The 27,543-nt window shown below is 41.5% G+C and overlaps 1 non-coding gene and 1 pseudogene across 1 annotated transcript; one reads left to right on the plus strand and one right to left on the minus strand.

The window, feature by feature from the left end:
• The first annotated feature begins 1,739 nt into the window (after positions 1–1,739).
• On the plus strand, positions 1,740–13,431 carry LOC128629966 (E3 ubiquitin-protein ligase UBR2-like; annotated as a pseudogene).
• Positions 13,432–18,430: 4,999 nt separating this feature from the next.
• Positions 18,431–18,512, minus strand: trnal-gag (transfer RNA leucine (anticodon GAG)). Its single transcript has one exon. It is a non-coding gene; the product is annotated as a tRNA-Leu (tRNA).
• Between the last annotated feature and the right edge of the window lie 9,031 nt (positions 18,513–27,543).

The raw sequence follows: 27,543 nt of genomic DNA on the forward strand, positions 1-27,543 counted from the left end.
AAAATATATATAGTTATGTTAAATCTGGTTCACATCCATTCGTGACAGAAACGTTGCTAGTTATGTTAAATCGGGGTCCCATCCATTCCTGACACAAATGTTACTATACATGGTACGGCCATGTGTATTACACATCCAAACAAAAATATGACGCACACAAACGCACTTTATTTTCACATTATTTAAAAGGAATTTAAGTGTTATGTACTAAATTACCATAATTATGAGCACAAGTTGTTAAGTTGACAATCATTTTTAAAATTACGTTTCTCCATTTAGATTGTCTGCAGTAGAATGCAGTCTTTTAATCCAGGAAAAATGACTGCCTTTAAGTTTTATAACAATAGTAAGTAAAATCCAGCGTGATTTACATTACAAATCTCATACGTAACATCTCTGCAGGATTTATAGACGTTAAAGCACTGAATGAAATGAGCAATATAGACAAAAAATAAACACTCTGTGTCTACTACTTTTATCTCTCATAGAACTATCCACAGTCCAAAGGCTGTGGAGCTAGAAGGCTACGCGTGCGAATGACAAAAGATTTTTAAAAATAAAATAAAAAATGTATCAATACATGAAATTAGATTACACAATGTAGTTGAGGTTTACATGAATAAGCAGAAATGTAATCATGCTTATCTTTCCTATAGCACAATTGAAAAGCCCTCTCTAGATGAACAGATTTGTCAAATGAAACTTTTTCCTTCTTTTCCACTGCTACGGTAAACTAAAGAGTGGATATTCAAATTACACTGCTAAATATGACTAGCGTTAGCTACGTGTACTAGTGCAAAATAGTCCATCAGATGTATTAGCCGGTGTAGCCTATACACGAGTCCACTATTGGTCATATCGCAACTGAGAACATGCCCCAAATTCATTGCTTTAGTAGAATTTAATGGTAAGTGAAATGATAATCACATTGTAATGTACTTAGTATTTGTTCAGTCTACAGGTCCTCTAACACTCTGTTAAATGAATAAATGTAAATGTACTACAACGTAAATTTTGTTTTAAATCAATTAATGCAGAAATTACACACAATATTAAGTTGATGTAATTATCAACATTATTATGTCAACACCACTCATCAAAATAATGTGTACAACTTTAAATATTTAATTAATTCAATAAATTAGAATATCCGCAGGTATTATGTTATCCTTCCTCAGTTCTAATTCCTTCTATATCCTGTGATATTTATCCATATTTTGTATCCTAAATAATAAAAAATAGAAGTGTCATAAAACGTGCCCTTGTTTAGGAGACTATTTGAGTTCCCTGGCTCGGTTTGGCTCTGCATGCTGGACTGTCTCCTCTCTCTCCTCTGTGCAAAATCACTTCATGTGACTGTTGGCAGATATATTTATTTCATTATTTATTTTTCTCTCACTTGTAGTTTTTTTTAGTTCTTTAACTCTCTCTGTGTGTGTGTGTGTGTGTGTGTGTGTGTGTGTATGTGTGTGTGTGTGTGTGTGTGTGTGTGCACGCATGCTCCATGCAGCACTTGTTCTTGCTCCCCAGGTGGAAAGTTCCCCCTGCATTCTGGATGTGGACATGTTCCACTTAGTGGTGAGCTGAAAAGCTTGTTAAATGATACTTTAGGCACTATTAAATGCATATTAGCATCACATTAGAGTAACATTGTTGTCCAGAATCTAAACCTGTCTATCTAACAGGTCAGTGTCTGTGGTTTCTTTGGCTGTAGTCTCTGAATCATGTTTTGTGTTTGTATGTCGGGGGAGTCTGGTGCTGTCCTATTCAGCATTGCACTGCTTAGACTCCTCAGGGCTTAGTGCGGATACTGCACACCTGCATCTCTTCCACTTAGTCATTGTTGCTCACCTGGTCCAGATCCTCCTCACCTCTGTGCCAGGTTAGAGCATATTCTACTTAGAGCATGTACAACTTAACAATAGATGGTGATCTGTGTTATGCTGTCATTTGTGTGTGTTTATTAACCCTCGTTCTTACAAATGAGTAATAACGTGTTTGTCAGTATGAATGTTCTTTTGGGATGTTTTTATTGAGTGTGCTGTCAGGCACAGTTGTTTGGGAGTCAATAATAGCAATGGTTTTGTGTCTGAGTTGTCATGTTTTGAGTTTTGCCAAAACCTACTGCTTATTAGAGATGCCGAGCATCCAACCAGGAACATGATTTTGGTTCAAAAATATTATTATTCGTAGTAGTAGTATAATATCAATCCCACGAGCTCTTTCACACCCATTCATCAAAACCTCCTTTGTGAGCCTGGGAAAATTATTGTTTTGACTTCAGTCACAGAGCTTTCATTTACAGTGCTGTAGAAATGATCTTAACACGTGCATGTGTGTCTTAGTAGCCTGCGTGAGACTAGCTCGGGTTGGCATCTCTGGCGTTGTGTAAAGGCAGGCATCCTGCCCTTCCTCAGAGGAGCCGCACTGTCCTTCCACCATCTCAATGGAGTTCCCATTCCGCCTGAGCTCAATGGTAAGTGCTTCATTTTCCCCACCCTTCCATCCCCCATCACAAACTCACTTAGCTACATTTGACCCATGGGTTCCAACACATGTTATCTGATTGAAAGTTGACCTGACCGTACACCTCTACAACTGACGTTAATTTAAATGAAGAGATTTACCATTTAATTTGTGAGGTGATTTATCAGATTGGCCACAAAGCTGAGTTGTCTCATCTAACCTGTTAAATGATTGAAACACAGTTCTGCCAAAACATGGAAACCTTGATCACTTGAACTTCACATATACAGTGCATCCGGAAAGTAGTGACAGCGCTTCATTTTTTCCACATTTTGTTGTTACAGCCTTATTCCAAAATGGATTAAATTCATTATTTTCCTCAAAATTCTACAAACAATACTCCATAAAGACAACATGGAAGAAGTTTGTTTGGAATTAGGGCTGCACCATTATGGTCAAAACGATAATCCAGATTATTTTGGTCAATATTGAGATCTCGATTATTTATCACGATTATTAATTGATTTTAGTGACAACATATTTTTTATTGCACTTTCACATTAAATTTTCTCATGCCACAATAACACAAGTAGGCGTGAGAACTTGAGCTGGTCAATTATGACAGACTTTAGGAACATAGTGTGAGCCATGACACATTAATTTACCTTCTGATAAACTAAATAATATTTCCAGTTAATTTTACAGACTGTTTGCAAAAAACAACCGTTAACCTGTTCCACCTTGTAAACAAATACAATAAACATCAGTGTCTGGTCAAGTCTGCTCCTCTTAAATATATTTAAAGCTACACTATTAGACATTTTCCACTGTCATGGTTCTGGGCTGGAGTCGGTTCTCGAACCGCTCTGTGTGTATTGTGTAGATATCTGAATAATCTCATGTAGGATGTACTGGCCCAAATTTAGCCTATTACCCAAAGACACTTAAAATTCAACATAGAAGCAAATACTCACATCTGTAAACCCAGTTGAAGATAGAAAAAAAAGACACCAGCCATGAATGAGAAGAAGCAAGGGTCCAGATTTTATTTCCACCACACGAGATCCACACCAATGAGAACTCTCAGAAGTCATCTGACACCCGGAGCTCAAGCTCCAGTATTTATACTCTATTTACACAGTAGATAACCAATATATTTCAGAAAGACTATGATATCAGTACCAATAGAGTTAAAAAGCTTTTATACTTCAGCTCTTATACTTCTCTGTGATTAATAAACCATAGTCTGTTACTCTTAAAAGATCTTAAAGTGTGAATCCAACCAGTCCTGTGAATTTTCAATAAAATTACATATTACTCATACTAGGTCTCCCTCCTGTTTATTTCATGTCATTTTTATCCACAACAGTTGGGATTGGGTGAGTTCATTTACCCGTCAGATGCAAAGTGCTTTAGTTTAATGGTGTCCATTACTGATGCACCGATCATGATATTTACAGATACTGATCCAGATACCAATCTTTTTTATTTAAACTTTAATCAGGAGGTCTGTCATAAACAGTTAAATGTAATCTCTCTGCTCATGGTCACTGTTAATTGAAAAATAAACAAGCATAAAACATTTATTTTTAAATATCTTAAAAACAATAGAGCCCTAATTAAAAATGGATTAACACAAGCATGATCCATATTAGGAAAAAGGCTAATAGCTTTCTAAGGAAATAGATTTATCAGAAATCTGAAAATGGCTGTGCACCGACGCTCCCCATTCAACCTGATGGAGCTTGAGAGGTCCTGCAAAGAAGAATGGGAGAAACTGTCCAAAAATAGGTGTGCCAAGCTTGTAGCATCATTCTCAAAAAGACTTGAGGCTGTAATTGGTGCCAAAGGTGCTTCAAAGTATTGAGCAAAGGCTGTGAATACTTATGAACAACTTACAACGTACAACTTAACAATAGATGGTGATCTCTGTTATGTTGTCATTTGTGTGTGTTTATTAACCCTCGTTCTTACAAATGAGTAATAACGTGTTTATCAGTATGAATGTTCTTTTGGGATGTTTTTATTGAGTGTGCTGTCAGGCACAGTTGTGTGGGAGTCAATAATGGGGCTGTCAGAGTAATTCACTGCAGCCAACAGCATTAGATTATTTTTTTTGGGGTTTGAACACAATTTTTTAAAAAGTGCTTAAATTTAATCCTAAAGAAATGTTTCTATACATGCTGCAGTCCATGTGTTTTTTATTTACTATTTGTTTTTTTATACTGTTTCAGTATTTAGTAGACTTTTTTTTGTGAATAGCAATGGTTTTGTGTCTGAGTTGTCATGTTTTTGTCACCAACCTCGAGACGGTACGGAAGCAGGAGCGGGAGGCGGGTGAACAGCGTAGGATCGGGAAGTTCAAGAAGCATAGTCGTAGAGTAGGCAAGGGTCAAGCGATCGGGTGAACAATACAAATGGGGATATCCAGAAAGCGTAGTCGAGACAGAAAGCAAGGGTCGAGGATCACAAGAAACAACGAACTAGATCGGCTTGGTAACGCAGCAAACTAGGCTACTGAGCGTATACTTCGCGCCGATTCTAGGTGGATGTCTTCTCTAAGTACTAGTGTGTGATTGGTGCCAGGTGTGTCTGATCAGAACTCCGGGGATGGGGAGCACATGCGTGCCTGAGAAGTGAGTATTGCATCCTAGGAATTTGAGTTCTGATCAGACCGAGCTGTGACAGAACCCCCCCCAAAGGGCTCACTCTGGGAGCAGAGTTCTTTCTTGGCCTCCCCCGGGGTCGTGGACCTGGGAGATGAGGATGAGTTGTGTGAAAGTCCTTGGTAAGCTGTGGATCAAGTATATCCTGCCTGGGAACCCAGCACTGTTCCTCAGGTCCGTAACCCTCCCACTCGACCAAATACTCCAGCTTGCCCCTCCTGTGTCTCGAGTTGAGGATGTTCCTGACGCGATCAGCTGGTTGTCCATCAATTTCCAGAAGGGTCGGGGGAGTTTCAGCTGGTACTTCAGTGGCTAGAGGACCGTTGACAACAGGTTTGAGACGTGATACGTGGAATGAAGGAGAGATGCGACTGTGTCGTGGCAGTTCCAGACGGTAGGGGACGTCATTGACTCGCCTGAGGATCTTGAATGGTCCCGTGTACCTCGGTGCTAGTTTTTTACAGCCATGCACTTGTCTCAAATCTTTTGTGGACAACCACACCCGATCGCCGGGTTGGTAATCAGGGTGTTCCTTGCGGCGTCGATCTGCTTTGTGTTTGTACATGTCTGAGGTCTCCCTCAGGCGTCGGTGGCTGTCCGCCCAGACACGCTCACTACGTTTGAACCAGTGGTCAACGGCCGGAGCTGCGGTGGGAGTTGCGTTCCACGGGAACAGTGGGGGTTGGTAAGCGAGCACGCACTGGAAGGGGTGAGATTGGTAGCCGAATGATGTAGTGAGTTCTGGGCATACTCGGCCCATGGCAAGAACTTGCTCCAATCCTCTGGGTTATTGGCACAAAACGTACGGAGAAATCGCCCCAGTTCCTGATTGACTCATTCGGCTTGCCCATTGGCTTGTGGGTGATAACCCGAGGTGAGATTTACTGTCACTCCCATCTTCATCATGAAGCTGAACCACACTCTGGAGGTAAACTGCGGGCCCCTGTCACTGACAATCTCCTCAGGAATGCCGTAATACCTGAACACATGCTGGAATAGAAGTTCAGCTGTCCTGAATGCAGTGGGGAGAGCGGGTAAGGGAATGAAATGTACGGACTTGGAGAACCGGTCCACTGCGACTAGAATTGTGGTATCTCCTTGGGATCTAGGCAGGTCTGTTACAAAATCTACAGATATGTGTGACCATGGGCGTTCGGGGATAGATAAGGGCTTGAGCCTCCCAGCGGGGAGGGTCCGAGGTACTTTATTCTGTGCGCACGATGAACAGGACTTCACCACCTTGTGTATGTCTCCTATCATTTTGGGCCACCAGTATTTCTCTTCCAGGAGATGGTGTGTGCGTTGTGTACCTGGATGTCCCGTACCGAGTACCGTGTGTGCCCAGATGATGAGTTCTTGGCGGTACTCTTCGGGTACGAAGAGTTTGTTAGGAGGACACTTTACAGGTACTTGGGACTGGGGAATCTGTTCTAGTTCCGTGTCCAGCTCCCACTCTAGCGCACTGATAACACATGAAGGACGAATGATGTACTCCTCCTGCTCGTTGACCCATTCCGTCTGATCGAGACGAGTCAGAGCATCCGCTTTTGTGTTCTTGGACCCGGGTCTGTAGGATAACGTGAATTGAAATCTAGTGAAGAATAGGGCCCATCGGGCCTGGCGGGGTGTGAGTCGCTTTGCAGTGCGAAGGTACTCCAGGTTCTTATGGTCCGTGAAGATGACAAATGGCTGTGTAGCCCCCTCTAACCAGTGTCTCCACTCTTTCAGCGCTAATTTAACTGCGGAGAGTTCCCGATTTCCCACATCGTAGTTGCTCTCAGCTGGGGAAAGCTTTCGCGAGAAGAAGGCCACTGGGTGAAGTTTTGGCTTCTCTCCAAATCGTTGGGACAGAATGGCTCCTACCCCAGTCTCTGACACGTCCACCTCCACTATAAATGGTCTGGATGGGTCTGGATGTTTGATGAGGAGTGCAGTAGTGAAGGCTTTCTTGAGCTTGTCGAAGGCGGATTGGGCAGTTGAATTCCATGCCAGACGTTTGGGTTTCCCCTTTAGCAGGGATGTGAGGGGGTTGGCGACGGCACTGAAATTCCTGATAAATCTCCTGTAGAAGTTCGCAAACCCCAGAAACCTCTGTAGTTCCTTGATCATCGTGGGTGTGGACCAGCTTACTACCGCCTGGACCTTTTCTTGGTCCATGGAGATCCCCTTGGGGCTGATGACGTGTCCCAGAAACGTGATGGTGGTTCTATGGAATTCACACTTCTCAGCTTTAACATATAACTGGTGATGGAGCAGTCGCTGTAGCACTCGGCGAACGTGGTGGACATGTTCTTCCCGGGAGTCAGAGTATATCAGTATGTCGTCGATGTAGGCGATCACATGGCGTCCCAGCATGTCACGTAACACATCGTTAATTAAACATTGGAAGACTGAGGGGGCGTTAGAAAGCCCATACGGCATGACCTGATACTCGTAGTGGCCTGAAGTTGTGCTGAACCCAGTCTTCCATTCATCTCCCTCTCGGATCCGGACCAGGTTGTATGCACTGCGTAAGTCCAGTTTCGTGAAGATGGTGGCCGTGCGTAATTGTTCCAGAGTGGCTGGTACTAGAGGGAGTGGGTAGCGGTACTTGACGCAACATTGGTTTAGTCCTCGGTAGTTAATGCACAGTCGTAAACCTCCTCCCTTCTTCTCCACGAAGAAAAATTCCGCGGACGCTGGAGAAGTGGATGGTCGTATATACCCTTGGTGCAACGCCTCCTGAATGTACTCTTCCATGGCTTTTTGCTCTGTGATCATTAACGGGTAGACCCTCCCTCTTGGTGGTGTAGTGCCTGCGAGCAAATCAATAGCACAGTCGTAATCACGGTGGGGAGGTAGTCCACTCGCCTTCTTCCTACTGAATACCTCTATGAGGTCGTGGTAAACACTGGGGATCTGAACGTTATCTGCCTTATCTGGGCTTTCAATAGAGGTAAATGCTATGGAGATCACAGGGACCTGAAGACAGTGATTAATACAGTGAGCTGACCAGCGCGTGGTTTCCCTTTGGTTCCATGAAATTTGGGGACTGTGATGTTCGAGTCAAGGGAGACCGAGAACCACTGGGTGCCGAGCCGTCACTATGACATGGAACGTGATCTTCTCCTGATGAAGGGCACTGGTTCGGAGGTTAACAGGTTCGGTGCAGTGGGTGATTAAGCCATCTCCTATGAGGGCCCCATCAATGGCTTGGACACGGCGGGGGGTGTAGAGAGGACGAACGGGGATGTTATATTGGTGTACGGTCTCTTGGTTAATGAAATTCCCTGCCGCTCCCGAGTCGATCAGCGCTTCTAAAACACAGGAAACACTTGAGTAACCCACTATAACGGGCAATACGAAGGCAGACTGAACAGAGTGCTGGGTAATGGGTTCGAAACTCACCCTGCCTGAGATGGTCTGGCAGTTTTGGCTTCCCCTCGGGTAGAGCCCTGTTTGAGAGGGCATTGTTGCACGAAGTGGCCCTTCTCACCGCAGTAGAAACAACAGTGTTCACGGCGCTGTCGTTCTCTTTCCTGCATGCTCACCCGAGCCTGTCCCAGCTGCGTGGGTTCAGTAGAGTGCTCAGTGCTTCCGCCTCACCGCGTCCGGGGCGGCGGCTACGTAGTAGACGATCCAGGCGGATAGCTACGTTGATGAGTGAGTCGAGGGTCAAAAGATCATCGCGGCACACCAGCTCCGTTAAGATGTCAGCATTTAATCCCCGCGAAACATGGCTTTTAGAGCGGGGTCATTCCATCTGCTCCGGGCGGCGACCATGCGAAATTCGAGGGCGTAATCCGCCACACTCCGTGATCCCTGCGCCATGGACAATAAGTCCTCCCCAGTCTCGCGGCTGTCTGGAGAGTGATCAAATACCGTGCGGAAGCGTGATGTCAGCTGCTCAAACATGCTGATATGGTTCCCTTCCTGTTCCCATTCCGCGGTAGCCCAGAGGAGAGCTTTCCTGGTTAAAAGTTCCATGAAGTGAATGATCTTCTGACTCTCCGTCATGTCTGCGTACGTGGAGAAAAACAGGGAGCACTGGAGTAAAGAACCCCGGCAGCGTGCGGGATCTCCATCATACTTCTCTGGCGCTGGAGTGGGAGGTAAGTGTGGGGTCGGCACCGTAGGAGGCTGCGCAGCTTCATTTAACCGAGCTACCTGCTCAGTTAGGTGGGCGAGATGGTGATCATGTTCGCTAAGCATCCGGCCATGTCCCTCGATGGCGTTCGGCCAACGATCTCCCGCTACCTCCATTAATAGGCGAAGTATTCTGTCACCAACCTCGAGACGGTACGGAAGTAGGAGCGGGAGGCGGGTGAACAGCGTAGGATCGGGAAGTTCAAGAAGCGTAGTCGTAGAGTAGGCAAGGGTCAAGCAATCGGGCGAACAATACAAATGGGGATATCCAGAAAGCGTAGTCGAGACAGAAAGCAAGGGTCGAGGATCACAAGAAACAACGAACTAGATCGGCTTGGTAACGCAGCAAACTAGGCTACTGAGCGTATACTTCGCGCTGATTCTAGGTGGATGTCTTCTCTAAGTACTAGTGTGTGATTGGTGCCAGGTGTGTCTGATCAGAACTCCGGGGATGGGGAGCGCATGCGTGCCTGAGAAGTGAATATTGCATCCTGGGAATTTGAGTTCTGATCAGACCGAGCTGTGACAGTTTTGAGTTTTGTCAAAACTTACTGCTTATTAGAGATGCCGAGCAAAGGTGCTTCAAAGTATTGCGCAAAGGCTGTGAATACTTATAAACATGTGCTTTTTTTTTTTTTTTTTTTTTTTTTTTCAGAAATTTCATACTCATAAAAAGATTTCAAACAAACTTCTTTCATGTTGTCATTATGGTGTATTGTTTGTAGAATTTTGAGGAAAATAATGAATTTAATCCATGTGGGAATACGGCTGTAACATAACAATGGGGAAAAAGTGAAGCGCTGCGAATACTTTCCGGATGCACTGTATATAGTATATTGTATGTAGTGAAACTGATCTTGTTCTTTCCCTATCCCCTATCTATCTGTAGGTGTTGGGGAATGGGAAGTGCTGTGTGCATATGTGTCTGCCTCCTAACCTGTTCCAGCTCTATTATAATCACCAGGAGCTTCTGGATCCCCTGCTTCATGGGTAAGAAACTTCATAACTGAGCCGAGAAATGACCGGTTTTCTGTGAATGCTGATGATGCCATATCATGTGTACACGTCATTGATTGTTTTGTAATGGGTTGAGTGTGTTGTGTCCATTTGTCCTGCAGGTGGTGCTCACATCCAGGCATGCAACAATGTCTCCAGTCACCTGAAACCCTTATAAGGTGATCATTCTTTGTTCTTATCTATAGCCTTCTGGACTTTGCTTTGAAATGGTGGTTTTAACCCCCTTACCCCGTAAGGCCAATATAGCGGCCTAAACGTAAACGTTATCCCCGTGAGGCCGGTGTACTGGCATTGCTCTGCTATGATTCCTTACTTATTTAATTATTATTTTTTTACCTGGAAGGTTGAAGTCATGACATCACGATGTGATTACAACATTACGCTGTCATTACAATGAAGATGATCCAAGCGTGAATATTGGTGTAATAGTAGAAGTGAACTAAAAATGCCAAAGTGAAAAGCTAATCGTGTTCCAGCTAAAGTTACACCTACAGTGAACACAGGTACATCTAAAACCGTGGGGGGGGGGGACATACACAGTTACACAGGCGAGAGCGAGGATTCTAGATAGTGACAGCAGTGAAAGTTCAGGTGATGTTGAAACCGAAACTGATAGTGATGCAAACTCATGATTCAGACCCTGATCCGTCTTCATCTTCAGCATCAACCAGTGCGACTGACACTGCAGGGGTCTGGAGTCATAACCTGACCATCTCTGTGCATTCGTGAAAACACTACCTGCTGGTCTGATTATCACCAGAAAGTTGACTTTTGGCGCTAAAATGCATTGACCACGCTGACGCTTGTATAGTATTTTTAAATGATTAGAAGGATTTTAGCGAGCATTTTTCATAACTTCTCTAGTTAAGAATTGTGCTCTAAGTGGAGTAAAAACACTGAACTGCTTCATTTTCAAAGTAATATTACACAAATACATTATTATAAGTTGTTTCAAGGCCTAAAAATGTTCAAATTAAAATGCTGATTTTGGCCCAGGAACTCAGGGTTGGCGTGCTGTTTCTCTGGGGAATATAGGGTTATGGGACATAATACTGTGGGAACTTAGGGGTAAGAGGGTTAAGACTGAATGGTTTCAGTGTTTTTTTTTTGTGTGTGTGTGTAGTTTTCCTCGGGAATCCAATAAGCTAATTGATGTACCAGAGGATTACTGTGCACTGATCAACTAGGCTTTCAGCTTCACGTGAGTGTGTGTACTCTGAGTTGCATTCATTTATACCCAGTATCTGCTTAATAGAATAGAATTCTGGTGGACATCTCTAGTTATTGCTTTTGTGTTTATAACCTCCATTGTTTTTGTAGCTGTCCTAAGTCAGATGGAGTTAAGTCTTGAGCTCAAACTCTGTGCTTGGTGTGTGGCACGATGCTGTGTTCTCAGAGCAGCTGCTGCCAGACTGAGCTGGAGGGTGAGGACGTTGGAGCGTGTACTGCACACACCTTTGTTTGCTGAGCTGGTGTTAGCATTTTCCTCAGGTTAGAAGGAAGACACATCTGTGTTGCTTGCCATGTCTTATAGGTGCATTGCCTGTTTATATCAGGGCTGGGCATTGGTGTGAATTAGTCAGCAATTATCCCTCACACATGGGTTACTCATTTTGGGAAGGAAGCTGTAAAGCTACTAAATAAGAAAAATAACAGCAGCTTGCTAAAAATACTCCAAATAACACTTTAATTTGAAGTTCCATAATAAACTATTTATAAGCAAGGAATACAGTTTATTATTGAAAGAGGACGTAATAATCAATTAACTGGTCAAATATTATGTTACATAACAAGCATTCTCCAAAATGTTTAAAAAACTACATTCATTTTCTTCATTTATTAATACATGACTTCTTATACTAGTGGGCCTCCACCCTGTCCTAGAAACACTCCATCCTACACAGTTTCAAGCTTCCTTTCCTCCCAACACTCAACATCTCAGTAATCCAGCAATAGGCCTGGAGTTGAGACATTCCTGCTGAATTAACATTTATGGTTGTGAATATACAGCATTTGTAGGTATTGTCAAGTCCTAGCTTGCAGTACATGAGCCTCTGCTGTCTTTTACAGGGTGAGGGAGAATCAGGTTCTTTTCCTGTACCTCGATGACTATGGAGAACTGTCCAAGGGCTCAGGTGAGAACTCAAACAAGATACTCAACGTGCCTTGTAAAATTTGTGTTTAAACCACTGTTTATATCATTCTCTTTCCCTCCCAGATGGAGGAACATGCTACACAAAGATTCAGACGCTCTGCCGCCAGCACAGCATCACCGAGGAGATGGGTCATGCACAGGAAGCTAATCAGACTCTGGAGGACATTGACTGGGAGATCCTGGATTTTCTTGGCTAATGGCAAATCTAAACTAACCAGGGATCTGCACATTTACCTAGAAATAGTGCAGAATCTTGAACATCAATCATTGAAAATGTTGAACATTTCCTTTTTTTGTTTTTATATTTCAAAATTGTAAAAACTTGTTTATTCTAATTTTAAATAAAAAAAAATTCTTAATCAAATTAGACAAATGTCATATTCTGAGATATTTCTAAAAGAAGTTCAGTGATCCATAACTAATGGATGCTGTAATGTACAACTGTTCTGAGCACATTTTCTGTTTTTCACTTGCAGCCTACAGCCAAAATCCCCAGTACTGACTGAACACATCAAATGCTGAGTTTACTTTTACAGTCGTGAATTAACACCTCTGCTAACTGCGTCATCACCTACAGTGCTGAATTGACAGTTTACTTAACAGCCATAATGCTCACTGTTTACAATACGAATTAAAGATTATATAAACCCTGGAATTGTGAATTAAGCACACCTTTGGTTAAAAGATGGGGAAAAAAGAATTGGTTTATCACTCGTTGGTTTTGTAAATAAGGCTTGGTGAAAATTAGGGTTAAGCTTTGTTTGTGCCACAGGCTATATACCCTTCCTCTAATTTGTTTTCAATGGATGTGTACTGTTTTACAATCTAAGGGCTTTGTTTGCATCTATAATGATTACACGGATAAGACATGTTTACCGTTTGTCACTTTCCTTTTTTTCTCTCTCCTTTTTGGATATACCAGTTAAATATGTCACAGTTTAGTCAACTGTAACTCTTTTTGTTCCTGGTTGTTTGGAATCAGTTAATAAACTGTGTTTTTAATATTGTATTTTGTTCATTAGATTATAACAGATTGTGAGGCATTTTTGCTGCGTTTGTTTCTTTAGTTTGGAAATTCTCCTTATGTCTCTCTTAATCACACACGGACAAAAACCAAATGTCAGAAATGTTTTACTAATTATTGACCAGCATGCAGGGATGCAAGGAATAAGTTGTTAGACATAACTTCAGTAAGCACTCATGCTGAATGAATAAACACAAACACGCGCATCACCGGAAAGCCTCGACCATTACAACTCTGAGACAAACACGGAAGAAACTAAAACTCTAGCTAAAGCGCTACACCAATTAAATAGCAGCTCATCCAGGAGCTCCACCAATTAGAGCGTAGCTGCGTTTGTTCGCGAGTTCCGTCTGGAGGTGAAAAGCAACCTTAACGCTCATTACTGCCCCCAAGCGTCACGGCAGTTACTCAACACTCCCACACATTACAGCAGGGGTGTAAAAGATTTTAATGACTTTTTTTGCAGTGACCTTGGCACCATTTTCAGATCCTTGATGTCAGCTCATCAAGGAACGTTACAAGGAGAGCTGTATTATATGATCTAAGACTAGGTCTGCATCCCACCACACTATTTCCAATATAGCTCCACACATGGAGCAGTGTTTAGATTTTGTGCTGAAATAAACTGGAATCAGCTCCCAGTCGATGTTAAATGTGCCACAGATGTAAATATCTTTAAATCTAGATTAAATACATTTTTTTTCATGTGCCTACACATAATCTAGGCTTGCACTTTATGTTCGTATTGCACTATATTCTTTGCACTATGATTTATGAATTGTATTTGATTTCATTTAGACCTTTAAGGAGTATTACTAATTTTTTAATTTCACACACCTTTCACATCACTTTCGCTTTTCTTTTGTTGCTGTCAGATCCTAATGTGACTGAGTTCATTAAAAGTGTCTAATTAAAGTCAGAATGATTTCCCCCTTTTCCAATAAAATAAAAAGTCACACATACTTGTTTAATCAGCTTAAAAAAACAGTTTTGCCCCGGAGGGCAGGGCATTTCCCACAAACTGAAACTGACTTTTCACCAAAGAGCTGCTGCTTCTCATCCTTCTGCTACTAAAAGAAAGCAGTTTTTAGTGTGAAATATGAGCTCATTAGGTTTAAAACCATCCTGATGACAAAAACATCTCAGAATGAGAATCACACTCAATGACAAGCCAGCGGAAAGCATTGAGTGATCAACTTTACACCAAACATAATGGAGAGTTTCATATTTTCAATATCAAACATTTAAATATTTGGATATTTTAACATTTTGAATGGTTGTATTTTGTCTCTTCATTATTAAACAAATATACATTGTGTTTCAAACATATGCAGTTTGGTGTCTTATTCACTGCATGACTTTTTATTACGTAATAGTAAATTCATGATCTTGTTTTTGGTTCAGAAGTTTCCAAATTCTGATGTCACCCTGGTAACTCTGCTGTTCAACCGACCTTCTCCCTCTTTCTTGTTCATGTTTTTTGCCTGGTGATTTGGATGTGTTTGCCACCTACACCTATCTGCAACTGGCCTTTGCGTGTGAGGCAAACAGGATAACCACTACACTACAGAACCCACGACAGGGCAGCCCTTTGGCTGTTGCCTATGGTCTTCTGATGAGAAGAGCACATACTTAAACTTTTGTTCACCACGGATACACGGATTGTAACTTGAAGGTTCAAGTGCTACTTTGTGGTAGTTGGCACAAAAGGAAGCAATCATCTACCTGAAAATAAATTGGTCAACTGAATGTGACATAGTCTTCTCTGTAGGCCTCTTAGATCTCTTTCTGCTTCCCACTTGTACTGATAGTGGTTCTTTGCTGTTTGTAAACACATCATTATCCATCAGGGCACGTTTGACCCGTGAACAGGGGAGAAAATGTAAGAAGATGGGGTCTCTCCGTGTGTCTTTTGTTAGCGACAAGTTAGCATGCAAACTGTGTTGAGAGGTGTACATTTTCTGCAATCAGCCATCTATATAGTCAATGTTTTTTATTTAATAAGCAAATATGTCTATATGCTGATTGGTCTTAAGCAGCGTTGTCCAGTCTTCAGGTTTTCGTTCCAATCTAGCAGGAGCCACACCTGATTCCAATTGTTTGATCCGCCGATCTTGGCTTTCAATAGACTAAAGTGTGGCTTCTGCTTGGTTAGAATGAAAACCTGCAACCACACCGGCCCGTTCTGGATAAGACTGGACAACCCTGATCTAAAGCAAATAACCACTAAGGTAAGTGCCACTTTGTGAGTTCAGAATCTGTCATGCTGACTCGACGTCACTCGATGAACAGGGATGGAACTGGTAGATGAGGAGACTTCCCACTGTTGACGAATGGCAATTTCAAGTTGAGGGTGCGTTTTCTTTGCGTTTTCCTGCTTGGAGGTGGGGAATTACAAGCTGCAACCTCGAGTCAAGCGCATCATTATTCTTGCCTTCTTGATGAAGGAAAGAGCCAGACAAAAAAGGGTAGCAGACACAGTCCATGTTGCTCAAATATACAAGAGCCTTAGGATGCTCCTTGTCAATTTTGAAACCAAATTGCTGAGTCAGCACAATACTTACCTGGAAAGCGCCCTCTGTGAAGTCCGGGTTAGATTCCAGGCCAATGCACAACTGAGTTTTGGAGACGTTTGTGTTGCTTGAGCCTTCAACCAAAGCACTTCACAAGCCTTATCAATTCCGCCCAAAACTAGGGTAATGGACAAACTCCATGCTGCTGAAATATGGAAGAGATTCTCCTTTAGAATTTTAAGCCAAATTGCTGAAGCAGCACAATACTCAGCTTTAAATCACACTCTGCGAAGTCCATGGATTTTTAAGATAAGCATTGGAGGTTCAGTGGTAGAATTCTCACCTGCCACGCGGGGGCCAGTCACACGTAGGTGTAGAGCGCTGACTAGCCAATAGAAAGCGAGGAAAATCCAGGAGGAGGGTCGGACGAACCTAACATAAAAACATCCGTTCAAATATTTATATTATATTATCTGTTACATATTGTATCTATGTAATTTTTTAAAAGCGGCATTGTCAACATTTACTATTCCGATACTCTTTCAGTGTGTAAAATTAACTGTTAAAGAAGAATGTGAAATTAACAGTTTGTCAAAATTAAAATAAGTATCTAAATAATATATGCAGAGTGTGTTATATATAGTAAGTTATTGAAAATGTATTCCAAATAAGGACTAAGATTTTAAAACATTTACAAATACAAACTAGATAAAACATATTTACAAATACACAGGACAATTTTGTTTTGTTTTTTTAAATACAATGTTGTCTATACACAATTACACAATGGTAAAGAGAGAGAGAGAGAGAGAGAGAGAGAGAACACAGAAGACGTAGAATGAGATTCATGGACTACAGTATTACACAAGATTTGTAACTATTTACCAAAATCAAACCTTGTGCTTGGCTTGCAATCAGACATGCCATGCACAGACCTTAAATACTGTGTTTCACAACAAAGTTATTTTCTCTTTTCAACAATCCACCTCTGCCTCTCAGCCTCATAGAATGAGGACTGCTTAAACTCTGCCCATGTCGTCTCTGCATTCATTCCCTGTGCCTGATACAGGGAGAGCACTTTAGAAAAACAGTAAATGTATCTGCCTGCTGCTCCAGGGAAACCAGTGTGGATATGAGGGTTATTGGGTCCTTGTTTTAGTGGCTGGTGGCAGAACCTGCACAGATGACCAGATGGCCCTCTGCAGAGTATGCCTCAAAGACTTTCCTGGAGCAGTAGAAGTATTTAAGATCACCAGCCTGCTAAAAGAAATGTACAGAGGAGCCATCACCCATGTAATGAGAATTTGGCTGACCACAAGCTAAACAGGATCTAATTTGTTTTTTTTGGTGTCTTCTCAACTGCTGCCTGCGTCAGAGGTACGTCTTCAGGAACACCACTAGCAGGTGGATTGAACGGAGCGGGTGGCTGTATTGTTCCTGACCACATCTTTTCTTTGAGGTGTTGAATTCTCTTGCAAAGAAGGATTGTCTTTAATGCTTCTTGCCTCTTCAGATGAGCCCCGAAGTAAATCACCTGATGGGCCTCTCCTGAAGGACACATTGATTCTCCCAGGGAATTGTTTTTTCTTCATGCTGATGGCCTGAATAATACCCATAGATATGAACAATTAACATAAATAAATTTATAAAAAGAATTTACATAGTTATGTATTGTTTTGTAAAGTAAAATTATGGTAACTGATTCTTTTAAAATAACTTGACAGGTTTCATGTTAGAGTAAAAGATCAATGACCCAAAGTTTAATTATACAACTATTGAAAAGATACACATCTACTCTAATATATTCTAACTTAATCTAACATAATTGTGTGATCTGCTCACTTGTTACCAAAAGACTTTATTTTAAGTGTGTGTTTGACTACTGAACAAACAACAGACACTGAACAGTAGACAATTTCACTCGGCATACAAACGTATAATGATATTCCTGAATGGACACTACATATATAGTTTAAACCATTCAAATGATATTCATAATATACCGATGTTTCTTTTGAGTAAATAAGCAATTTTATTATTTATAAGTCACTTTGGATAAAAACGTCTGCTAAATGAATAAATGTAAATGTAAGTGTATAGTTCACTTTACCTGCCGCCTAATAGCGCTTTTTTTCTCAGGTAAAATGATGAATGTTAATCGCTGTCTGCGGAAAAAAGAAATAAACAAAAAGAGATGAAAGCCGAAAAAATAAAGCCAATAAAGTATTAACTGGTTTTCGTGATAGCGGAGGCAATTCAAAATGTAGATCTTCAAAAAAACAAACAAACAAACAAAAAAAAAAAAACACCAAGCTTCGGAACAGCGCCATGGAATCAACACGTGGCGAAATATATATTGCATCCGTAGTGATAAGGACTACCATTGAGAATTAACTGGAAAAGTTAAGCATAACTACTTTCTGCTCTGGGAAAGTTAAGTAGAACTACTTTCAGCTAACTACCCTGGCAGCAGTGGGATTTGAACCCACACCCCCGAAGAGACTGGAGCCTCAACCCAGCGCCTTGGACCACTCGGCCACACTACCCCAGGCCGACGTGGTGGTTTACCCGTCCGTGGTAAGAAGGTGACCGGGTCATTCCACCGGACAACAAGAAATCTGGCATGGGTGCGACAAATGGGCTGTTGTGAGACTCAAGTGCCTTAACCAGCTCTGGCGAAGACATCTAACCATTTCCAGCTGAAGACAGAGCTAAGGCGTGGTCTTTTGGACGCGATTCGTCTAGGCTTAAGACCCCATGGTCCACGGTCACATCGGTAGTGTTTGCGGAAGAGCTCTTCTGCTATGACCTGACATCCCACTTACGGTGGTGCTTGAAAGTTTGTGAACCCTTTAAAACTTTCTATACATCTTCATTACCAGGACCTAAAACATCGTAAGATTTTCACACAAGTATTAAAAGTAGATAAAGAGAACCTAATTAAAGAAACCAGACAAAAATATTACACATGGTTATTTATTTATTGATGAAAATGATCCAATATTGCATACCTATGAGTGGCAAAAGTATGTGAACCTTTGCTTTCAGTATCTGGTGTGACCTTGGTGTGCAGCAACAACTGCTAACAAACGTTTCCGGTAACTGTTGATCAGTCCTGCACGTCAGCTTGGAGGAATTTTAGCCCATCCCTCATTACAGTACAGTTTCATCTCTAGGATGTGGGTGGGTTTCCTCACATGAGCTGCTTGCTTCAGGTCCTTCCACAGCATTTCTATTGGATTAAGGTCAGGACCTTGACTTCGCCATTCCAAAACATTGACTTTATTCTTCTTTAACCATTCTTTGGTAGAACGACTTGTGTGCTTAGGGTTGTTGTTGTTGTGGATAAAAATGACATGAAATAAACATGAGGGAGACCTAGTATGAGTAATATATAATTTTATTGAAAATTCACAGGAAAATTACACACAGGTGGGTGTGTAATCTTGAGGAGAGCGGTAGGGGGAAGAAAATGGGGTGTGTCCTGGGGACATGGGATAGTCAGCAAAGGTGAAATAAGGAGACCACTGAGAGTACGGCGGACTGACAGGTGAGAAGAGGGAAGAATGGTCAGAGCCCAGAACAGAGAAGGTGACATCATCCTCAGACTGAAAGCTGGAGGGATGGTCAGGCAGAGTCTCTGTCTGTGTAGAGCCGTCAATACACACATTCACGGGGTGGATTCTGTATCTGAGAGGGGGGGACCCCGCATTTCCATTTCCAGAGAGGGTGCTGCGAAGAATATTAAGTAGCACCATGATGTCAGCAGTGAGATGCGCGAGCTGATAGTGAGTGTTCAGATCCAAATCCAGCCCCTCCAGTAAAGGAGAGAAGAAAAAATGACGACGGGCACCTAGACACACAGAAGCGGTATTAGGCGGATATTGACGAATTGTTTTCACACTTTAAGATCTTTTAAGAGTAACACACTATGGTTTATTAGTCACAGAGAAGTATAAGAGCTGAGGAGTGCAAACACACACTCTCATACAGTCAAGGGCAGGCATGCAGACATAACACACACACACACACTCTCTCTGTCTCTCTCTTTCTCACACACACACACAACATTATAACTTTATAAGAATAATAAAAAGGAGTATTAAGATATTATAAGGGTAATATAAAGAGTAGTAGGATATGTAGGATATTAGAAGGGTAATATAATGATATTATGAAGTAGGAAGTACAGTAAACAATTTGCAAGCAGTATAACTATATATAAAATAGAGATATAGAGAAAATATGAAAATAAATTATAAACCAGAAATACAGAAAAATGTTAAAGAGACTTACTCATAATTCAGATGGTGAAGATTCTTGTCTCAGACGACGGCGGCCTTAATTTTAAGAGAAAACCATGAGGAGCCATTTATAAGGGTAGCTGAGTCAAGCTGCCCCCGCGAGATAATAATGAGACCAAGGTCTCTCTAAATTGTTTCGTCTCTCTCCCACTTTCAATCCTAATGGTATCCAGAAAGGCCTCTTTAAAAACATAATGGTAAATTTGATAAGCCTCTTTCAAAACATAATGGTAATGTAGATGAGCTCTTTTTTAACCCTATCGGTATTGATATCATAGTCTTTCTGAAATATATTGGTTATCTACTGTGTAAATACAGGTGTCAGATCACTTCTGAGAATTCTCATTGGTGTCTTTTTTTCTATCTCCAACTGGGTTCACAGATGTGAGTATTTGCTTCTATATATTAATTTTAAGTGTTTTTGGGTAATAGGCTAAATTTGGGCCAGCATTGTCTTTCTGCATGGCCCACTTTCTCTTGAGATTCATTTTACGGACAGATTTCCTGACATTTTCTTTTAGAATTTGCTGGTATTATTCAGAATTCATTGTTCCATCAATGATGGCAAGCCGTCCTGGCCCAGATGCAGCAAAACAGGCCCAAACTGTAATGCTACCACCACCATTTTTCAGAAATGGGATACGGGTCTTATGCTGGAATGCAGTGTTTTCCTTCCACCAAACAGAACCCTTCTCATTTAAACCAAAAATTTCTAGTTTGGTCTCACCTGTCCACAAAACGTTTTTTCCAGTAGCCTTGTCCATGTGATCTTTAGCAAACTGCGTGCGGGAAGCAATGTTCTTTATGGAAAGCAGTGGCTTTCTCCTTTCAATCCTGCCATGCACTCCATTGTTGTTCAGTGTACTCATTATGGTGGACTCATGAACATTAACATTTGCCAATGCCAGAGAGGCCTTCAGTTGCTTAGAAGTTACCCTGGGATCCGTTGTGACCTCGTGGACAATTACATGTCTTGCTATTGGAGTGATCTTTGTTGGTTGACCACGCTTGGGGAGGGTAACCATGCTCGTGAATTTCCTTCATTTGTACACAATCTGTCTGACTGTGGACTGGTGGAGTCCAAACACTTTAGAGATGTTTTTTTTTTTTTTTGAACTTTTCCAGCCTGATGAGCATCAACAACTCTTTTTCTGAGATCCTCACAAATTTCCTTTTTTTCATACCATGATACACTTCCACAAACATGTGTTGTGAAGATCAGACTTTGATAGATCCCTGTTCTACAAATAAGACAGGGTGCTCACTCACACCTGATTGTCATCCCGTTGATTGAAAACAACTGACCCTAATTTCCCCTTCAGACTAACTGCTCATGCAGACGCCAACAATGTCTGCACCATGCACGCTTCCTTTACAGAATGTGCTTAAGCAAGGTCTTTACAAGAAAAATAGGATCCAAACCCACATGGGCTGTGCCCAACGGTTTGGCAGTTCATCACCTTAACCTCTTGCAGACATAGTTCACGCATATGAAATTACATCCCAGTGTGTGGAGCAAACAAGAGGTGTCGGTGCAGGTTCTCTGCCACTGTTGTCTGCACTGCGGAATGCGTTCTGCGTTGACGGACCTCCAGAGACGCAAGAGCCTTACAGCAGCTGTGGCCAAAAAGCATTGAAATACAGCTCACGGTTGCAAAACACATAGCCACAGTGCTAGCTTTTCACATTTCTCCACCCTCTGTAGTGCTAGCTCAGGGACCTGTACAAAGCTTTCCGTTTGTAGGCCTTATAGGTGTGAGACAGACATTGTTGCAAGAAAGCCAGCCATTGTTGTAAAGAGGAGGCAAAGTAACAAGTTTGTGACGAGGATGGGATTTGAACCCATGCATACAGAGCACAACGGGTTAGCTGTCCATCTCCTTAACCTCTCGGCCACCTTGTCTGAGGCCTGTTGCTTTTAACAAAAACTATGTAAATTAGGGTTTAATGTTAGCTGACTAGATGGCTGCTTCTCAAATAGATTTTAGTCAAGTCTTCAGGTACGAGTTGTGCCGTCATATAAACTGAAGGGTGACGATGCGGCGAGACGGCCCAAAGGTCTCACAGAACGGGACAATTCCCTAATTGAGCCATCGCAATGCAATCCAGTCCTTGGGCAGCTAGGTACCGACTACCTATGGACTGCACGTCTCAGCGAGTTAAATTTCTTTTGAAAATGTAACTTTTACCCGTGACCTGAGAAGGATTACGCGGTATAGAAGATGGATGGATGGAAATGTAATTTTTATTCTTACCTGGATATACACAACAACTGTGGAAAAGGGGGGCATGAATTGGGACGTTCGTGAGGCAGCATGTTACATGGTGTATAGCATGAGAAAAACCTGCATAAAGCCTTTGGAGACAAGACATCACCCACCATAAGCTAAGTACCCTGGCAGCGGTGGGATTTGAACCCACACCCCCGAAGAGACTGAAGCCTAAAGCCAGCACCTTGGACCACTCGGCCACACTACCCCAGGCCAAGCTAGTGGTATACCCATTTGTGGTAAGAGGGTGACCGGGTCATTCCACCAGACAACAAGAAATCTGGCATGGGCCAACTGCAACTGCAAACAAACGTTTCCGGTAACTGTTGATCAGTCCTGCACGTCAGCTTGGAGGAATTTTAGCCCATCCCTCATTACAGAACAGTTTCATCTCTAGGATGTATGTGGGTTTACAGCAGCTGTGGCCAAAAAGCATTCTAGCAGTTTTTGACATGTACATGTATTTCATCAGCACTGCTACAAGCTTATTTTTTCCCCCGTAACACTAATATAGCCTTATTCTGTTTACTCAGAAAGACTATAACTTTATTTTCAGTTCCTCTCCTTAACTTCAGTCACTTCCTCACTGAAACCTATAATCAGAATAACTCCAAAGCTCAGGTCTAAGCCTAAGTCTCCACTCTAAATCATGTGTCTAGAACAAAGGCTCTGAACTCTTATCTAACACATTTGGTGTTTTATCTGCTCTAAAGCACCCACCTCAGCTCGTGCAGGACACTTAATTAGCTGATGACTTGAATCAGGGGAGTTTGGTGCGGGTTCTAATTGAACATCCTCAGGAGTGTAAGGAAGCCTCTCTCTAATATCTTTCTTACCGGTTCAATTCCAACTTCAGCACCACCCCAAGAAAGCACTGCATGTTAGTAGTGTTCAGGGTCAGTATCTAAACTGATAGTCTATTCACACACAGTAGCACTACTACACTTCACATCCAGTATTTCCTTCTCTAATGTAGTGGGTTCACTGATAACAGGTTTGTCTGATTAGTATTCTGGAGAAGGTTAACAACGTCGGTGTGTTGGTTCGGAGTTGTAGTTTGTGTTTGCCATGTTTGTAGTCTGAGGTGCATTCTGGGAAACGGAGTCACTGGTTTGCTGTGACATGACAATGACACTTGAGAGTTTACTGTTCAAGACTCAGAATTACTATACATTACTATAATTAGCATCAAGCTGCACATGACATTTTATGAAAGTAGTACTATGTTTTTTCTCATTTACCGGTACCTCATACAGTCAAAAGGTTATTGAATTTTAATTATTTTTCTTAAAAATAAAATAAAAAAATGTAAAAACTGAGTTGTGTCATGGAAATTAGACAACACTTGCAGACTCATCCTCTGAGGTGAAAAGGGTTTATTACAGAAAGATGGTTAATACAGCATAGAAGAAGTATCCCAGAAGACAAAACAATTTACATGATCATCCTGTTTACAATGTTTACAGCCAGGCTCTTAATGCATGCTGTTACGTTCTTGAGCATCAGTGAATGTTTGCACCTTTTGGAATAGTCGTGTATGAGTTCCTCGGTTGTCCTCAGTGTGAAAAGATGGATCGGAACATCATATAACCGCTACTGGAAAGGGCTAAAATATGCAGGAAAAGCAAAGTCTGTGAAGGACCTGGAGGATTTTTCTGAAGAACAGTGGGCAGTTTAACTGCTCAGGACAAACAAGGGACTCATGAACAACTATCATAACACATAAAAAGAGTCCTGGATCATTCAGGTAACGACACACAGTATTAAGAATCAAACGTGTGTAAACCTTTGAATGGGGGTAATTTTGATTAATTCAGCTATTATCTTGTGGACTATTTGTAAACATCTGTTATGTGAAATAGCTTATTCATGGCGGTACTAAATAAGAAACTTAGGATTTTTATGATCAATCTTATTTTGTTAAGAGTATTAAGATTTTGTAGATTCTGCAAGGGGTATGTAAACTTCAGACCGCAACTGTATACCCACCCAGCTACCAACACACACACACACACACAAATTCAACCATTTAAAAACAGCAAGGACTTTTATAAACAATCAAAAATAGACTGTTAATTTTTTAAAATGTTCATATTATAAAGACACCACAGTTAAAACACTCTAAATACCTTCTTTTTGCAAAAGTTTTCAAAAGTCTTCTCTTGCGCCCGCACTCTCGATCTGATGCCAGCTGGAGCCACCTCTTCATGGTCCCCTCAACCTCCATCTCTGCAGCTTTAGCCGTGAAGAGGTTTCTATGAACATTGGAAGAAAGCAATACATATCGTAAGGTTATTATGAATCTTAAGCATTAATTACATTTATACCATGGTCAGTGTGAATATTGGATTCTGAATGGCTGGAAGGTGTGCATTATAACCGTTTATTGCACAGGTAGTTCCAGTCAGTTTGATCACTGTGAGCATTTCTAAATCAACGCGCAGCCTACATGCACACACAAACATACTCACACGCACAGACACTCGGGCATACAGAGACATTCGTGAACACACATTCGTACACACAGACACTTCTTGCCGGTGCTGTCTGCAACTTTGTCTGCAACAAAAAAAATAGCTTTGCTGGTGAAAAGTTACATTATATTTCTCAGCAATGAGGTGTTACCATCACTGTTTGTGAAGTAATTCAACTCTCAGTTTTACTACACTACTGCTGCGCAACACTGACTATGTTTACATGGACAGCAGTAATCTAATTATTGACCTTACTCTGAGTAAGATAATAATGTGATTAAGGTGTTTACATGAGTCGCTTTTAGAATACTCCTGTCATGTTCCCATTTTACATGTTATAGAACATAATTAGATTAACAGCCCGCGTCATTACGTCACCGAGCCACTCCGTCCGACGTCCCTCCAGAATTTCACATATCAACATACAGTTCGTCTTTGTTATGGTATAGTATACAGTTTTGGGTGTTTTTATTTAATTTTTTTATGAACGCTTTAAGCGCAGTTATTTTTTTGCCATGCTGTACGTGCTAATAGACAACTGCTTGAATCCGTGGGCTGCATCCCAAACCGTGCACTTAGAGTCTATATAGTAGCCGAGATAGATGTATTTTCCCCACTACAGGCCTATAGTAGGCAAGTATGCGGTTTGGGACGCAGCCGTGCTCTCTTGTTCGCCGTAAAATGTTGAGCACTGTCGTGTGTGTACGTGTCCTGTCGCAAAATGTGGTGAAAACTCACACGACGTTAATAATGTGATTCAGGTGTTTACATGTCTGTAATACACGTTGATAATGCGACTAAAACAGGAGTACTCCACAAGGGTCTTAATTCGATTAGTGCTTACTTCGAGTAACTTGACTTTAATCAGATTAAGGTAATTAAAAATTGCTGTTTACATGGTAATTTCTTAATCAAAGTATCGTCTTAATCGGGTTAACAGCGGATTATTGTTGTCCATGTAAACGCACTGACTGACTGCTGAGAGGCACATGATGCAGGAAATTCATACATGATTAATCTCTCTGTCTCTGATGGATATCTGTCAATTATCTGTCAATTATCTCTGTGTCTGATTTATATCGGGCAAAATTCCAGATCTAACGACCTAACTAATAGAAATTAACTGTCATTTTAAACTTCTAATCAAAGTTTGTGCTTCTAAAATCAATGACAGCTTTAACTTTATTAATTGTGGAAAGACATGGTATAAGCGGGGTAATCCATGGCTAGGTGACGATTTGAACGAGTGGTTCTTCTCCTCCACATCATGCACTAAAATCGTTTAGTGCACATCTAGCTGTGGATTACCCCTTACATATCATCTGAGAGAGACAGCTAATTCTGTATGTAAACAGATATACTTACCAATCATGACCTCTCCAAGTTTGAGAGTGGCCAGTGATTTTTAAAACAATAATATAATATAAAATATAAATAATTAATAAGCATGTATTGCCTTGTCAACTGTGTCAGTGCTTCTCAATACTCCTGCAGTTACCCTGCCCTGTGTGCTTTCCATGTTTTGCTCCTCTACCAAAGATTAGGTCATAACTGTTCCCTCATATCAAAGTGTGTCACCTTGAGAAAACAAACACTCTCAGTAGCTGTGTAATTGTGCAAGCAATTGTTAACAAAAAAAGGAAAAAAATTCTCACCAGTTTTTGCTTGCAATCTGGGCTCTGTTGCATCCTTTGTTCCAGACTATGCAGTTGAGGAAGATCTTGCAGGGCAGTAAATCTTCATCAATATCCAAAGACTGCACCTGGAACACCTGTAGTTGAAGCAATCTCATTGGTTTGTTGGTCCAGCACCATCTCTAATTTAGTCAACACCTCCCTCAGCATGGCTATGGTAAAGAAGTTAACAATATTTACAAACGATACACACTACAAAACTGTACAACTCCATCCTCAGTCTTATTCCTAACCTACACAAATTCCAGTAAGATGGCTGAGTGGAAATCACGGTTAATTAATACTTACAAAAGAAAGTCAATCAGAAAGCAGAAGAATACTTGGTACCGCCGATACTGAAAAAAAAAAAATTATTGTATCATTCTTTTTAAAATTTTAGTATCAACTTGGTACAGATACTTTTGACATCACAACTTACCAATTACAACATCCTTGAATTGCATGGATGCCAAGGATATTTTCCCATTCATTTGCAACAGATAGCTGCACAGTGACAGGGGCGGCTGTGGATCAGGTGGTAGAGCGGGTTGTCCACTAATCGTAGGGTTGGCTGTTTGATTCCCGGCCAGCAGGACTCCACATGCCAAAGTGTCCTTGGGCAAGACACTGAACCCCAAGTTGCTCCCGATGGCAAGTTAGCGCCTTGCATGGCAGCTCTGATACCATTGGTGTGTGAATGGGTGAATGAGACACACTGTAAAGTGCTATATAAGTGCGCCATTTACCATTTATTGACACAGAAGCGGAGTCCATTCCATTCCATGGTGTTTTAATTAACGGAAGTAAAAAAAGAGATGAAGAGAAGGGTGGGGTCTTAGGAAGCAATAAAAAGAAC

This window comes from Ictalurus punctatus, unplaced genomic scaffold, assembly GCF_001660625.3.
Source record: "Ictalurus punctatus breed USDA103 unplaced genomic scaffold, Coco_2.0 Super-Scaffold_100046, whole genome shotgun sequence".
NCBI classification, from domain to species: domain Eukaryota; kingdom Metazoa; phylum Chordata; class Actinopteri; order Siluriformes; family Ictaluridae; genus Ictalurus; species Ictalurus punctatus.